The sequence below is a fragment of the Antechinus flavipes genome, chromosome 3 (genome assembly GCF_016432865.1).
Source record: "Antechinus flavipes isolate AdamAnt ecotype Samford, QLD, Australia chromosome 3, AdamAnt_v2, whole genome shotgun sequence".
Classification (NCBI taxonomy): domain Eukaryota; kingdom Metazoa; phylum Chordata; class Mammalia; order Dasyuromorphia; family Dasyuridae; genus Antechinus; species Antechinus flavipes.
This window is the reverse complement of record NC_067400.1, coordinates 166,173,512-166,189,691: the sequence shown is the minus strand read 5'-3', so window position 1 is coordinate 166,189,691 and position 16,180 is coordinate 166,173,512.

The window sequence follows — 16,180 nt, the reverse complement described above, 5'->3', positions numbered from 1 at the left end:
ATACTACTGACTTTCAGAGGAGTAATGAGAACAGGAATTAAAGACTTCATGTTCAAGGAGAACTTTACAAATATTTTATGATTTATGATCTCACAAATTTGTGATCTCCAATGTATAGACTGAAACCCATCCACTCTTTTTCATCCTCTACTTCACTAGTGTCAAACTCAACTAGAAACAGATACCTGTAGGCCAAATATTGATTTGGAAAATGATAAATAAACATTATGTTGTATTGTATTTTAATTTATGTTATTAAATATTTCCTAATTAGATTTCAATCTGGTTATATAGTGAGGTGGAGAATCTGCCTCCTCTGTTCTATAACAATCAATTTGAGAAGGGAATAAAAATCAGGGTGAAGAGAAGCCATGCTAGTTTTATTTGTTTTTATTTGAATATTAGATTTAGAATCAGAAGATGAGTATCAATGGCTAGCACCAACATAACTATCCCATTATCTGTTTGACCTGAGAAAAATGGCTTAACTTCATTGGGTCTCCATTTTTTTATCTGTAAAATCAAAGTGTTAGATAAAATTATCTCTAAATTCATTTGATTAAATTATTTTATCTTCCTGGTCATATTTCATCATCTATAAAAAGAGGAAAATTGGATTAAGATGGTCTCCAAGGCCCATTCCAACTCTAAATCCATCGACCTGTGGCCTTTTATCCTATTCCCTTCCAAAAATCTTTCAAAAGGTCTCTATTCAATATGTGTGTATTGAAGTAGGGGGGATGCCTAGGTCTAGAGCCATTAAATGCCAACCATTACATGGATGCCAGTATAGTGAATAGGCTATTCATCTGTTCATTATTTCTTGCTCTTATCAGATAGCTTTGAAATACATTCTCAAGATGTGACATTCGAAGGGTGCTAAAGCTATATCTGAAGGGTTTTCAAAGATATTCATGTGAAAAATATAACAAAAATATAACCAGTGTGAAAATGTCATAGATGCAAGTAGGTTAAAAAAATCAAACCAAAAAAAAAGGCATCAAAAAGCAAATTAGAAAGCAGATACTGATACTAGTAATACCAGTCATGGTCAAAAACATGTCCACACTTGTAATTTTTTTTTCCTTCTCTAGTAACAAAGTCTCTCAAGAGAAACAGTGTCATTCATAAAAAGAACTTGGCTCCAGAAGATTGGAAAAGAAGTCCTGACTTTGGCAGTTCTATGACCAAGGACAAGTCACTTGCCCACTTTAACCTTAGTTTTCTCATATTTACTACCTTACTACCATGGTGACCATGAAAAAGTCTTCACCTCCCTTGGCCTCAGCTTTTTCAACCCTTAAATGACAGGATTGGATAATATAAATATAAAGGTCACCTCCAGATCAATTCAATGATCCTATAAAACTAGGTGATCTGTAAAGTCTTTTCTCACTTAACTTTATACAACTTTGCGTAAACATTTTGTGGTCTCTGAGGGTTTTGTCATCACATATAAAACCTAAGCCTTCATTGCTAGGCAGCATTGTCTGTTTCTTCTATTTTATATTTAAAAAAAAAAAAAAGCAGGCAGGAAGAGCATAACAGAGCTACACGACAACCAACCATGACTATAACTAAACAACATGCCAACAGTTGTGACAAAGTAAAGAATTAATTTAGTGTGTTTGTGGTTGATTATTTATTTATCCAATCTTAAAACATCTCATTGCCACCCCCTAGGTCCTGGAACTCTGACAGACATCTAAATGTTATTAAATTTTTTGTGTAGTCAATTGAATTGTATATGTTAATGAATGGAAACTGGGCTACTTATAATTCAAAACAAGGTACAAAGCCAAAATCTGTTAGCACATCAGCTCTATTACACTTCAACAGCTTTAGTCTCTATTACACTAGTATTTTTTATTGCACCAAACACATTTTTGTTTTTTTTTTAATTTTTTTGGCTTATTAGCCTTTGGTTACTTGTCATTGACTATGAAATAAAGTCTACCATCTGACCCTAATCTACCATTATATGTTCTACCACACCCTTGCTTACTTTGTCTCTGCCAAAGTTGTAGGATGACTTCTCTTCCCCTCCAAATTAGTTTTAGTCACAGAATATAGTTACAGATGATTCATTTTTAATGCATAAAACTTTATATGTGTTCTAATCCCTTCATAAGATTTGAATACTTCTCTAATTGGATCATTAGGAGAAAAACATGGTTAAACATGAAAGTTAGCCATGTTTCCATGGATTTTAAATGGATGGATCCTAGTCATGTTTCAGAGTTTTAGAGTGAATTGCAGTTATGAAGGAGTCATCTTGTATCTGTATCAGAGGAACAAGCAGGAAGGAAATTTTTTCCCTCCTCAGGTCAGTAGAAGATTCTACATCGGGAAGGAAGAAGAGATATTCCAGACAGAAGTAGATACAGAGAGATAATTATTTAAAAGAAACAGTTTTAAAGAACCAGCCCTCATAAATCAATTTGAACTATGGAGAGAAGTATAGTTGCTGAGCAACTCACCCAGTTGAGATGCTGTACAAATGGAAGCTATGTAAGGTTCTATGATGAGAAAAAACATTTATAAAGCTCTGCCATGCTGGTAGACATAAATTGATTTTGACATATATATTCTACACATGTGTACAAATATCATTACTTTAAGTTTTTGTTAAATTTTTTCATGTGTGCTATATATATATGTATTTGCAGGACAATGTGCCCCAAGTTTATGGGATAATGTTTTATAATTACTATTCTTGCTATGTCATTTAAGTCAGTGATTTGCTAAGAGCTAATAGTGCCTCCTGGTTGATTGTTAATGGGGAGTACACTGTCACACTGGGCTCATGAACAAATGGTAGTGGGAAAGAGGACCAATTGAGCTAATCCTAGAACTTGAGAGTGTCAGAATTTTGAAGGCCCCAGCAATTTAAATGTAAGTTGGGGAAATACCCCAGGAGTTTCTACATTAGAATAACTATTAATATTTCAATTGCTCTCAGGCAAAAGCGTAAAAATGGTAACTCGTCCACACCATTTTAATCAATATGTTTCTCATCTATGTCCCTGAATCAATCCTCTACAAATAGTCTGCCCAACATGCTAAGGATCTTTCTATGGATCTTTTACTATTACTAGAAAGCCGTGGTGCCTAAAGTTATTCTATTAATTGTCTTTTACATTCACAGTGGGATTGACCCATTTTCTTTTCTGATTATATATCTCTGATAATATCTTTGATGCTACTTCTCCTGCACAGTTCTCCATTGGTTTTCCTTGTGTATATCTACTTTGAAACTACAAAATATTATAATTTAAATTTAGTATAGTTATAATTCAGCAACAGAAGCCAGCTAAATAGCTCAATAGGTATATCGCTGGGCCTGAACTCAGGAAACCTGTATTAACATCTGATCTCAGATACTATCTATGGAGTTATATTATCTCTTGGCTTTATTTTTTGAGTTTCTCCTTCATTCAATCATGAATTTAACCTTTTAACCTCTCAAGAATTTAATCCATTTAACCTCTCTTTGCCTTAATTTACTGGGGAAAGATAGTGTAGTGTCTTTGCCAAGAAAATCTTATGGACAGTATGGGCCAAAGATCATGAAGAGTCAAAACTATTGAACTACTGAACAACAATAATTCTACAGCTGTTGTTGTAGGGAATTTGTAATAACAGACAGTGATTTTTAAGAAGCTTTAGTTATTTTATCCTCATGAAATAAATTGTAATTGCCTAACTTGATGTGAGATTCAAGAATCTCCCTGAAACTAAAACATTTGCACTAGGTACTTGAACAATTCTGATAAATTCTTAAAGTATAGAGATTATAAATAGGTGTAGATAGATCTAGATGTGTATGTGTGTGTGTATGTGTGTGTGTATGTATGTATGTATTCAGTCGTTTGATACTGACATTGATTTCAGTTCTAATATTTAGATAATTGTAGCCAATTATATGGAAAGAACCTATATCAGCTGGATCAACTGAGAAAAATCTTGATATTTATTAGGGCCAATTGAAGTTGTGTGATTGATCCAGAAGTAGATCCAGTATTTGAACCCAGATCTTCTTTACTCCAAATTTAGTGCTTTGTCCAATGTATCATGTGGTCGAGTCTTTTATTGGTATGAATAACAATGAAAGGCATCATTATATAGTGAATAAAGAGTTAGCCTAGAAAATAAGTTTCAGGTCCCACTTCTGACATATACTGGTTGTGACAGCCTGGGAAACACAAGGAACTTCTAAGTTGACTTCTAAACAACTCTCTAACACTATAAGTTATAGAGAAAATGCATTGGTAAAATTCCCTCATCTGGTAGTTCCCTTTGAAAATACAGTTCCAATCCTTTCCTTGCTAATAAAAATAATAACAATGAGATTTTATTTATAGAGTAATTTAAGATTTACAGTGCTTTACATATTATTTCATTTGATCTTCGCAGTAATTTTGTTATATTGATGCTCTTTATTATTCTCATTTTACAAAGGAGGCAACTAGTGGAGAGGGGTTAATTGATTTGGTCAGAGTCATAGAATTAATGTCTGAGGCCAAATTTGAAGTCATGTCTTCCAATTTAGAAGTTGAATGTTCTATCCACTGCACTATCTATGGAATTATATTATCTCTTGGCTTTATTTGTTGAGTTTCTCCTTCATTCAATCATGAAATGGTTATTCAATGTTTACTATATGTGAGGTACATTATGGACTCCTTAGTGATGAGCCTATGAAACCCAGGCTAAGATATATTTCTTTTATTTTCACTTCTCTTTGAATTGAGTGCTTGGTCTTGAGTTATTGTTTGTCCTTCATTTTCAAAGACAACCAGTGACATAACACGAGTCAAGACATCATGCATAAATTGGATTTAAATGAAGCAGAGTTGAACAAAGTCATCAACTCACTCTTTTTCCAGAGTAATCAAAGTCTGGTTTCAGAATACAAGTCAATATGGCTGGCAATAGTCCAGGATGCAGAAATGTCTTTGGTGTCTGACTAAGCTCTTAGTGCTCCACAGCACCTCCTTCAGACACATTCATGGCCACTGGAATAAATTGTTCTCATCTTTCCTTTCTACTGGGAGTATTCACATTTCTGGGATACATAACCCCCTAATTTACCAATGGGTCTAAGACCCTTTGATTACCTTCAACCTGGTTGTCACAGCATGGAAACTAATTTTTTCCTCAATTATATTTTATTTTTCCAATACATGTAAAGATAGCTTTCAATATTCAATTTTGTAAGATTTTGAGTTCCAAACATTTTCTCCCTCCTTCCCTTTCTTACCTCTCTCATCCCTAAGAGAGCAAAAAATCTGATACAGGATATACATATACAATCATTTTAAGCATATTTCCACATTAGTCATGTTCTGAAAGAAAAATCAGAACAACAGGGAAAAAGCATGAGAAAGAAAAAGTAAACATCAGAACAAAAGGTGAAAATTTTATGCTTCAATCCTCATTCAGTCTCCATTGTTCTCTCTCTGAATGTGGTCGGTGTTTTCCATCTTAAGTCTGGAATTGTCTTGGATCACTGCATTGCTAAAAAGAGCTAATACTATCATAGCTGATCATCACGTAATCTTGCTGTTACTACGTGCAATATTCTCCTGGTTCTGCTCACTTCACTCAGCATCAAGTATGTAAATCTTTCCAGGCTTTTCTGAAATCAGCCTACTCATCATTTCTTACAGAGCAATAATATATAAATATAACTTATTCAGCCATTCCCCAATTAATGGGCATATACTCAATTTCCAGTTCCTTGCCATCACAAAAAGAATTGCTACAAACATTTTTGTACATGTGGGTTCTTTTCTCTCTTTTATGATCTCTTTGGGATACAGACCCAGTAGTAATACTGCTGGATCAAAGGATACACACAATTTGATAGCTCTTTGGGAATAGTATGGAAACTAATTGTTCAGGTATTTCAGTTCCTATTGAGTCAGGCACTCATAGATATTAAAGATCTGGTGAAAAAAGTTCTCACCACAATAATTTTTTTCAGAAAATTTTTTTCAGAAAAGGATACACACACACACACACACATACACACACATATATCTGTATGTATTTTTATCAGTGAATAAAACATTAAAGAAGAAACATTACATTGTGCTTTGTTGTTGAATTGTAAAGATATCATAGGTCCTTCTATCTGACTTGAAGTGGAAACCAGCTGTGTTTTCTCTCCCAATCACAATGTGAACTCCTTGAAAGTATTTGGCCCTTACAACATAGATTGTCATATAATGTCTCATAAATTATTTTTTATTCATTCTTAATGTAAGTTCTCATTTCAAGTAGAAATAGAATGAGACAGAGATGGAGTGATGACCCAAAAATAATATTGGAAAAAATATATAACTGAAATGAAGAAGGGAATGGAAGATAGAAACTGGATTCAATTTAATCAGCACCCATTAGGCACCTGCTATGTGCAAGGCAGTATGATAAATGTTGAATGTTATAAAGAATCTGCTTTCAGGGAGTCTATAATTTAATGGAAGGAAAGAGATGCATACAGTAAATGACTATTGTTCCAAGGTCAATAGTGAAGACATGGCAAAATGCTATAACAAATTTGAGGAAGGTGAGATAGCTTTCAGCTGAAGGGAGGGAGTAGGTAGAATCAGAATGCATTCAGAAGTGACATCTGGCTTGTGTCTTGAAATATGGGAGGGACTTAGGTTTTGGAGATGAAAGGCAAGTCCATTTCCAATGTGAAGGAATAGAGTAAACAAAAAACAGGATAAGAACAGGAAACAGAAAATAGTTCAGTTTAGCTAGAAAGTAAATTATGTGCAGGAGACTTGGGTGGGGAAAGGATAGGAAGGTTTTGAGAGAAAAAGTAAAGTGTTGTGCATGCCTAATAGATACTGTATATAACAGAGAGCCATCCATGTATTTTGAGTAAAGGAAATAAAAAGCAGAGGGAAAAGATGAAAAGGTCTCAGGTCAAATTCTAAAACAGCAGAGCCAACAAGAGGTCAGAATGAAACATTTTTCAACCCAAGAAAAGAGATTGGAAGGAGAGTTATATGACACTGGGGTGGGGGCTGATTTGGAGCCTCCATGACAGTATCCAACACAGTTGATGAAATAACAGAAGAGAAAGATAATGGAGATAAAAAGATATTGATGTTATAAACAAAGTGAAAAGTTTTCACTGTTAAAAGGGAAGATTTTCTTTTTTATGGAATTAGTTTGTCATTGCCTGCAAAAGATTATCCATGTCCCTAAGGAAGCTTGAAAAGAAAAAGCTAGCTATGTAGAAAAACTGGACTCAGGAGACAATTGTGAAGTATGAACCCTGGCAACAGAGAGAATGATCTGTAACAGAGAAAGAATTTCGCTCTTGAGAGAAGATACTCTTTGCTTTTATCAGATGATAGATTGCCCCCCCTTTTAGAGAGGGCAATTTCCTTATCTCCTCATCCATTCTTGATATCATGACTATAGGTACACAGAATCAGAAAAGATAGTCAATAGAAGCAGAGGCAGATCTGAGGAGACTGACCCCGACTGCAGAGTTATAGAAAGTTAGAAAGAGAATTATCCCTGTAATTAGGATATAAACTGAACAGATCTGACTATGTCATCCCCCTTAATAAACTCCTGTGGCTCCCTATCACTTTTAGAATCAAAAACAAAATCTTCTGTTTGTCATTTAAAGCCCTTTAAAACTTAGTCTCTCAAATTTCTAGCCTTCTTATACCTTGCACTCTGCCACATACTCTTTGATCTAAAGAAAATGAGTTCATCTCTTAGCTCATGTCTGTTCTCATGCCTGGAATGCTATCCCTTCTCATTCTTTACTGGTTTCCTTTAAGTCCCAACTAAAATTCTACCTTCTACAGGAAGGCTTTTCCAACCGTACTTAATTGTGTATCCCCTTTTGTTAATTATTTCCTATTTATTACACACACACACACACACACACACACACACACACACACACACACAAACTTGTTTGTATATTTGTTTGCTTGTTGTTTCCTTCATTAGACTATCATTCCTTGAGGGTGAGGATTATCTTTTGCCTCTTTTATCTCCCCTTGCTTTACATAACGCCTGCTATTTGGAGTGGGGAGTGGTGGGCATATAGTAAGCAATTACTAAGTGTTTCTTGATTGAAAAAGGAACTTTGGGCCATATAGTGCCAAAGGTACATTCCTTTCTCTCTTCCTAGTGTCCTATTGCTTCTTCCCCTTAGAATAGCATTTTTGGCAGGATTTCAGAGAGGCCTGGAGAGATTTACATGAACTGATGCTAAGTGAAAATCATTATACCTGGCAACAAGAAGATTATACGATGATCAGTTCTGATGGATGTGGTTCTCTTCAACAATGAGATGGTTCAAACTAATTCCAATTGTTCAATGATGAAGAGAGCCATCAACACCCAGATAGAGGACAGTGGGAACTGAATGTGGTTCACAACATAGCATTCTCACTCTTTTTGTTGTTGTTTGCTTGCATTTTATTTTGCTTCTCTTTTTTCTTTTCTCTCTTTTTTAAACTGGTTTGATTTGATTTTTTCTTGTGTAGCACAATAATTGTATAAATATGTATGCATATATTGGGGAAAAAGAAATTTAAAAAATAACATCTGTGTTAGACATATTGGTTCTTTTGTCCTTTTTCAATCAATCAATAAATAAGATTTATTTTGCCTCTTAGAGCAGCCCCTAGGTATATTGCCTACCCTTACCACTTATGGTAAGTCAAGATGTAGAAGAATGTGTGCCAGGTCTGTGGAAAAGGGGAGAAATATTTTGTAGTTATTATTCCTCCTATGCTATTTTAGAAATGCCTTTGTTTGAGCTAATTATGTATGCTGGCTAATGACAATAATAAGGTTGGCTATAGGAGATGGATGGCATTGTGAGATATTGTATTAATAGCAAAGATCTGCAAAGTTCCTTGAATTTGAGGTAGTAGTCACTGCCTAGGAATTCAACCTAAAACTTGGGAATGCCAAGTAGGGGAGGTAGCCCAGAGGGGGTAGCTTCCTATTATTAAGGAATGACATGAATAGAATAAGAAAGCGTCCAGGGCAGAAGAGTGAAGGACAGTTGGGAAAGAAAAGAGACTGAAAGCACGAATCCCCAGAACCTAGCATAGAGCCTGGAACGTTTGTTAATTGATTAATAAAAGAAGAAATTTAAGATTCTGAAGTGGACTGATTGTAGCAGAAGTGGAAAGACAGAAACCTAATACCATGAATTGAATGTAGCAGGTACCTGGTGAATATTGATTGTATTAAATTGAATCCTACTGAGAATTTAAAGGAAATATGGGATAGGATATATTTATATAAGTGTTACAAAATCCTGAATGCAATACTTTCTAGCTGATTCTTCTTCTACTGGATAACTTTTGAGGTTCAACTCCCCTGAAATGAGAAGGAATTCTTCTGTAAATATCCTCCTGAGATTTCTGGTTTTTCCTTCTATTTTTGCTTCCCCAGTACAGTCCCTCCCTTTCATTACCACTGCAATGCAATTACTTATACAGGCTTATATTGTGAGGGAATCTCAGGAAACAAAGGATATATTAATTTTGTAAAGTACGGGTATGTAGTCACTCATTACTTACTCCAGCTTGTCTTGGCTTGCAACGTTACTCAGTCTTTTCTGAGTCCTTCTTGCTTCACCTCAGGGCAGCCAGTGGCTTCTTACAATCTAACCATCTGGCATACTCTTGATTATCTTTGCAAGTTCTCTCTTATTTTTTAACCACAAAATTAACAGCTGTTAGAACTAGAAAGAAATTTTGTTGTAGGATTTTTTTATTTCGTTTTGTTTTTCTGCAAAGCATAACAGTAGAAAGCCTAGGCTTTTGAAAATAGGATTTCTTTGTCTACAGAGCACTGGGATGACATAAAGGTATTCTGAGATATTGCCTTCTCTTTTTCCATTTAGAGGTAATAATATTGCATTGTAGGACAGCAGAGTTGGGAGTTGATGGATCCCGATAACTGAGTCTGACAACGTAAAAATATAGCATAAGGCTTTTTTTCCTGAAAAAACATTCAGACAATTATTTCTCTAAAAATAAGATGTGAGACTGTGGGAAGGCAGGGTTTTGTTTATTTGTTTGTTTTGTTTTGTTTTAGCTTTGAAATATACTAGTTTCCTTAAAATTCTAATGAGAAGGACTTTTAGGCTTAAATATTCTTCTATTTTGTGAGACAGCTAAATGGCTCAGTGGTTTAAAGGAATGAAGCCAGAACTGGGAAGACATGAATTGATAGCCTATCAGGGAGACTCTGAGCAACTCATTAACTTTCTCTCTTTCTCCTTCTCTCTGTTTCTGTCTCTCCCTCTGTCTCTCTGTGTCTGTTTCTTTGTCTGTCTCTCTGTCTGTTTCCCTCTCTCCTCAACCTCAGCTTCCTTATTTGTAAAATGAAAATAATCATAGCATCTATTTCAGTGTTGTTACAAAGATCAATGTTGTTACAAAAAGATACTATATGTAAAGGGCAATAAAATATTATATAAATACTAGTTGTTAGTATTTTTATATGTTTTTCATGTAGTAATGATGCTGTTTGAGTGGTCTAGATTAGTGGCTATAAGAGAGTTGTTAAGAATCCCCATTAAATTGGCTGCAGGTTTTAGGATGAAAGAATTCACTCACTCCGGAATTGTTAGTTGCAAAATGAAAGTTTATTGTTAGATAGAAATCAGTTTACCAAGAGACTGACTTCTATAGTGGCAGATCTATGGAAAATGGAGTTTTGCATGGAAAATGGAGTTTTGCATTGAGAATGCAGTTCTCACTGGATAGGAAGTCCTGGCAGCTGAGTGAGCTACCAAGGTCCATTTGCAAAAGACCTTTGTTGAAGGAAGCCATTATATTGGATGTCTTAGTGGGGGCTGGGACAGCCCAAGTTGGCTCATGTACAAGCTGGGTTTCAGCTTGAGCTGGAATTTGAATAGAATTGAATGAGTATCTTTAATTCAATAGGGTTGGAATTTTTTTGCTCAGGACAGAACCAATCCCAATTAGATAACAGGATGAAACTGTTTTGTCTTGTTTCCCTTGGGCGGGCTCCCTCACTGAGGTAGAGTTGAAGATTTTCTCCTTCAATGAGTTTTAGAGTTTTGGGGTCCCTTTTTCAGTAACAACAAAATTTTATCAAATTTAATTGAAATTCCAAATTTCCTAAAGGCAGAAAAAAAAGATTTAAAAATCTTTCTTCTCCCCTCATCCACCCATAGGTATGAAATATGAATTTCCCACATACACATGAATGAATTATGAAATATGAATTCACACATATGGATATATGCACATGCAATAAGTTAATTCAGATGAGCTTTGGTTGTAATGGGCTGAGGCTTGAGTTGATGCACTGAGGTCCCAAGCACATGAGACTAAATAGTAATTGGACCATACTCTATTAATATATATGCTTGGAGAAAGAATGGTCCCGCCCACTCTTTGTGCAAGTCCTGATGTGTTATATAGGAAATGACGTTTTTAGTGAGTGGAGGCAAGGGAATGGAAAGGAAAGCAGAAGGAGAGACTGCTGCCTGGCATCTTGTCACAGCTGCTCGCATTGCTATCGCTGAGGCCCTTCATCTCCAATCCCCCTCTGCTAGCTGGCTTCCTGTTGCAGCTGCCCATATTGCTATCGCATTCCTTCTTGCCCATATTGCTATCGCAATCCTTTTTCATCTCTTCACTACAATAAAGATTGAAGATTTTTCCCTTAACCTGAATTCCTGACTCCGGCTATTTTTAAATATGTGGTCATCATGTTTGGTCATAATTATGGTTATGATTTTAATCTATAAAAAATATTTATAGAGTCCTTTTAGGTTATTTTACTCAATAACATTATGGATTCTTAGGGCAGCAGGTACTAAGATCCAGAGGCACAAAAATACTTTATATTCATATTGCACTTTAAGTTTTATAGAACCTTTCCATAAAACTCATATATTTTTTCTTTTTTTGAATTTCAAGTTTAGTGTTTGATTGGGGGTTTTTAATTTGTTCCTTTTCTAGCATTTTTAGTTGCAAGCCCAATTCATTGACCTTCTCTTTCTCTATTTTATACAAATAGGCCTCTAGAGATATGAGATTTCCCCTTATTACCGCTTTGGCTGCATCCCATACATTTTGGTATGATGTCTCATTATTATCGTTTTCTTGGATGAAGTTATTAATTATGTCTATAATTTGCTGTTTCACCCAATCATTCTTTAGTATGAGATTATTTAAAAACTCATATATTTTTTCAAACCATCAGAACATCAGAAATACAAAAATGCAGATTTCTTACAAGTAGAAATTATCTGTCTCTGTGTATGTTTGTCTCTCTCCCCTCTCTGTATCTCACTTTTCTCTCTCCTTTCTGTCTCTGACTGTCTGTCTCAGACTGTCTCTAATTTTGTATGTGTGTGTATATTCTCAGTGTCGAGAACATCACAGGTGCTTAATATTTTCTTGTTGATTGATGTTATTGAGGGGTTTATGACCCAAGATGTCTTTACATTAGAAGAATGTTATGATGGAAATAACATTGAAATGGGAATTAGGAGATCTAAATTCTTATCTTAACTCTGCCACAAAGTAGCTGTGTGGCCTTGGATACATCATCTAAATTCTCTAGATCTCAGTCTCCTCCTCCCTCTACTCTCATCAAGATGATCAAGTTCTCTTCATCAGTCTACTACATCTATTGTAAGGCAAGGGGCACATGGAAATTTCTGTTTCTAAAATGCAAAGAACCTAAGAAGATATATATATATAAACAGAATTTTTTATAACAGCTCTTTTCTCATGGCAAAGAATTGGAAATTGAGGGAATGCCCATAAATTGGGGAATAGCTGAATAAATTGTGGTTTGTGATTATGATGGAATATCATTGTGCTATAAGAAGAGCTGCTCTCTGGAAAACCTGAAAAGACTTTCATGAGCTCATGAAAAGTAAAATATATTGTGCACAAAGTAACAGTAATCTTCTAAGATAATCAGCTGTGAATGACTTTCCTATTTTCATTTAGTAATATAATGATCCACGACAACAATGAAGGACTTATGATGAAAAATGTTATCCATACTCAGAGAAAGAACTGATTGTATCTAAATGCAGATTGAAACATACTTTTTTCCCCACTTTTTTTTTCTTGAGGTTGGTTTGTTTGTGGGGTTTTGGGGGGAAGGGAAATCTATGTTTTTTTTTTTTCATAACATGACTTATATGGAGATATTTTGCATAGCTGCACATGTGCCTTCTCAATGGGGAGGAGAGTAGTGAGGGAGGAAGAGAGAAAATTTAGAACTCAGTTTTAAAAACAAATATTAAAAATTGTTTTATATGTAACTGGGGGAAAATAAAATCTTAAATAATGAAAAAAGATGAGAACCCCCAAATAGATAACTAAATTAAAGGATAAATGAATAAATAAATAAAATGCAAAAATCCTATAATTATAAACTCACATGTCAATAACATGACATAGGTTAGAAAGTACATTTGACCAAAGAACAGAAGATCTAAGTTCTAGTTCTTGCCCCTTACTAACAGTATGACTTTAAATAAATCATTTCTTATTTCTAGGTAGTTATTACCCCATCTTCACAATGTGAAGTTTTTGTGTGACTCTTAAGGTCTCATAAATTATCTAATAATCAGTAAGGAACCATGTTATTTATTCTGGTGATCCATTTTTAGAAGGTCAATGATAAGTTCAGAATAGTCAAAGGAATAATAGCACTAGCAATGTTACCATATAAAGATCACTTTTTGGAATTGGAGGGTTATAAGTTGGGGTGGAGGTGTTTTTTCACCTGGGCAAGTGAAGGTTAGAAGAGGGATTAAATTTTTGAAGTCAAACTCTATAGTATCTGAAAATTTTCAACATCCTATATAACAATATGCACATTCCTCTAGCCATTTTCTTATGCTTCTGGTGGGATGGGGGAGGGAAAAGTCAGATAACTTCCATTCTCTCAATTCTCTTTGCTCCTTTAAATTTGAAAAACCATGATTCCTTTATAAATAGTTTAGCTGCACAAGAACTAAACCTGAGACCAAATCAAACCCACTGTGTATTTCCAGGACAAGACAAGTATTAAGGATGAGTAACAATTCCTGAAGCAATTCCTAGGCCCTTTCTACCTATTGAATATGGAACTCCAAGTAGAGTTTTCCTGGAGATAATCTTGAGTTCTTCCTGAGATAATCATGAGTTTTCATAAGTATTCTGAAGCCTCTCTTTGGTCCTAAACATTTTTCTAGTACATAAAAACAGAATAATTGCTATGAGGTATATGTATTCCAAAAGATTTTATGACTGAAATGTATATGATTCAGTTAGTCACCTCTTTATTATAGCAAATATCACTTCTTAATGTTACACATCAGTTCTTGAAATGGCTTAGTAGGTTGTCCAAAACTAAAATCATGGGTGATGCATTTGGAAAAAATATATAAGTGTGATAGATTATTAGACTGATTTTTTTTTCCAGAATTGAAATTTTGCATTTTGTCAGCACAATTTCACTTGTTGTGAAATTGTTGTGTTCACTTCTTTTTTATATAATATATGATTGTTCTCTGGGAGCAGATTTCTTGGGGGGCTTCTGGAGAAAGCCTTAGTTTCGGTTCAAATCAATAATCACCTCAAATGCATCCAGGGATTAAAATCCAATCTTTTATTGTCTCTTCCTAAATAGCCCAGTTAGCATTCTTTGGTTTCGAGAGCTCTCGTTGCTAGTCTTTTGCCTCTGTCAGCTTCTGCCTCTAGCTCAACTCTGACTCCTGGCAATCTTCCAAACTGATTGACCCCACTGACTCAGCTTCTTTTTATGCTCTTTCAGAGGTGTAAACTTAAAGGTTGACTCCTCCTCCGAGAGTGGGATTATGGAAGGTGTAAACTCGTGAATCTCATACTGAATACTGAAATCTCCCAACTTGTGAACTCTAATGTGTGAGCTAATGTGTGAACTCTCAAAGATGTAAACACAAGCATTGTTTCTATCAATTCCATTGAGCTATCACTAGGATTCTAACAAAATGCCCACATTTATTCTGGCTTTTGTCAGATTAATCATTAAACATTTTAAATATAGTTAAAAGTTGTATTAAGGTAATTTATTTTTAATAGCAAACTAGCAGATAGGATATTTATAGCACTTTCACTTTTTAAAATATTATAAACACTTATTATAAACCTAACAGACCATTCTTGGGTTCGGATTAGTGAAAAATCAGCCATTAGTTCAAAAAAATTACTAATTTTCCAGCACAGCTGCCTCGATTTGCTGTGGCCACAGCATTCTAAATAAATAAATAAGATTATTGCTGTTAGAAATCATTGATTATTATTTATTGCAAAAATAATTATCTTTAATCAATTATCATGGTTAACAAGTGATTTTTTAGGGATCATTATCTAATTATTATTAAACATCTGAGTGGAGATGACATATGTTACCATTGTTTATTATTACTTTTACAAGTACAGATGGCTTAGTACAATAAGTAAGACTAATGGACAGTAATCTTTTTCCTTAATTTAATTGCCATATGAATATATCAAAGTTTCTTCCTACTTTTCCTAAAGTGATAATGTCATAAGTTAGGATGCTGAGGCAGGAATTTTTCTGCCTAACCGGACCAAAAATGGATAGGAATAAATGTCTCTACATAGAGACAGAAAGCATGATTTTGAAAATTATGATGAATTTCATAAATATACTCTGCATTGAAATACTCATTTTTTATTCACTCACTCAAAACCAAGCAGTACATTTATTCTTACAATTTTAATATCGTGTAAAGTCTAGAGTAAACCATTCTAAAAGCAAGGAGTGGAGCTGCCAACATGGTTCGAAAAAAAAACAAAAACAAAAACAAAAAATTTAAGGCTCTGAGGATCTTCATCAGATCATGAAAGCTTTAAAGAATAAAAATTAAGATTATGAATCATTCTATAATTCATATGTGAAAAAAATAATTACATATTTCCCTTCAAAAGGAAAAAAATATATATCTGAAATCTACTTTCCATTAACAGTGATGAGGCCTGATATGAGTTACTGTGAGCCAGCAAATAAATTTCTGGTCAGAAAAGCCATTGATTCATTCATTCAAATTATTCCATTCATTTACTCAGCAAACATTTTTTAAAATGCCTATAATTTGTAAATCACTATTTTAGGTCCTTGAGAAAAT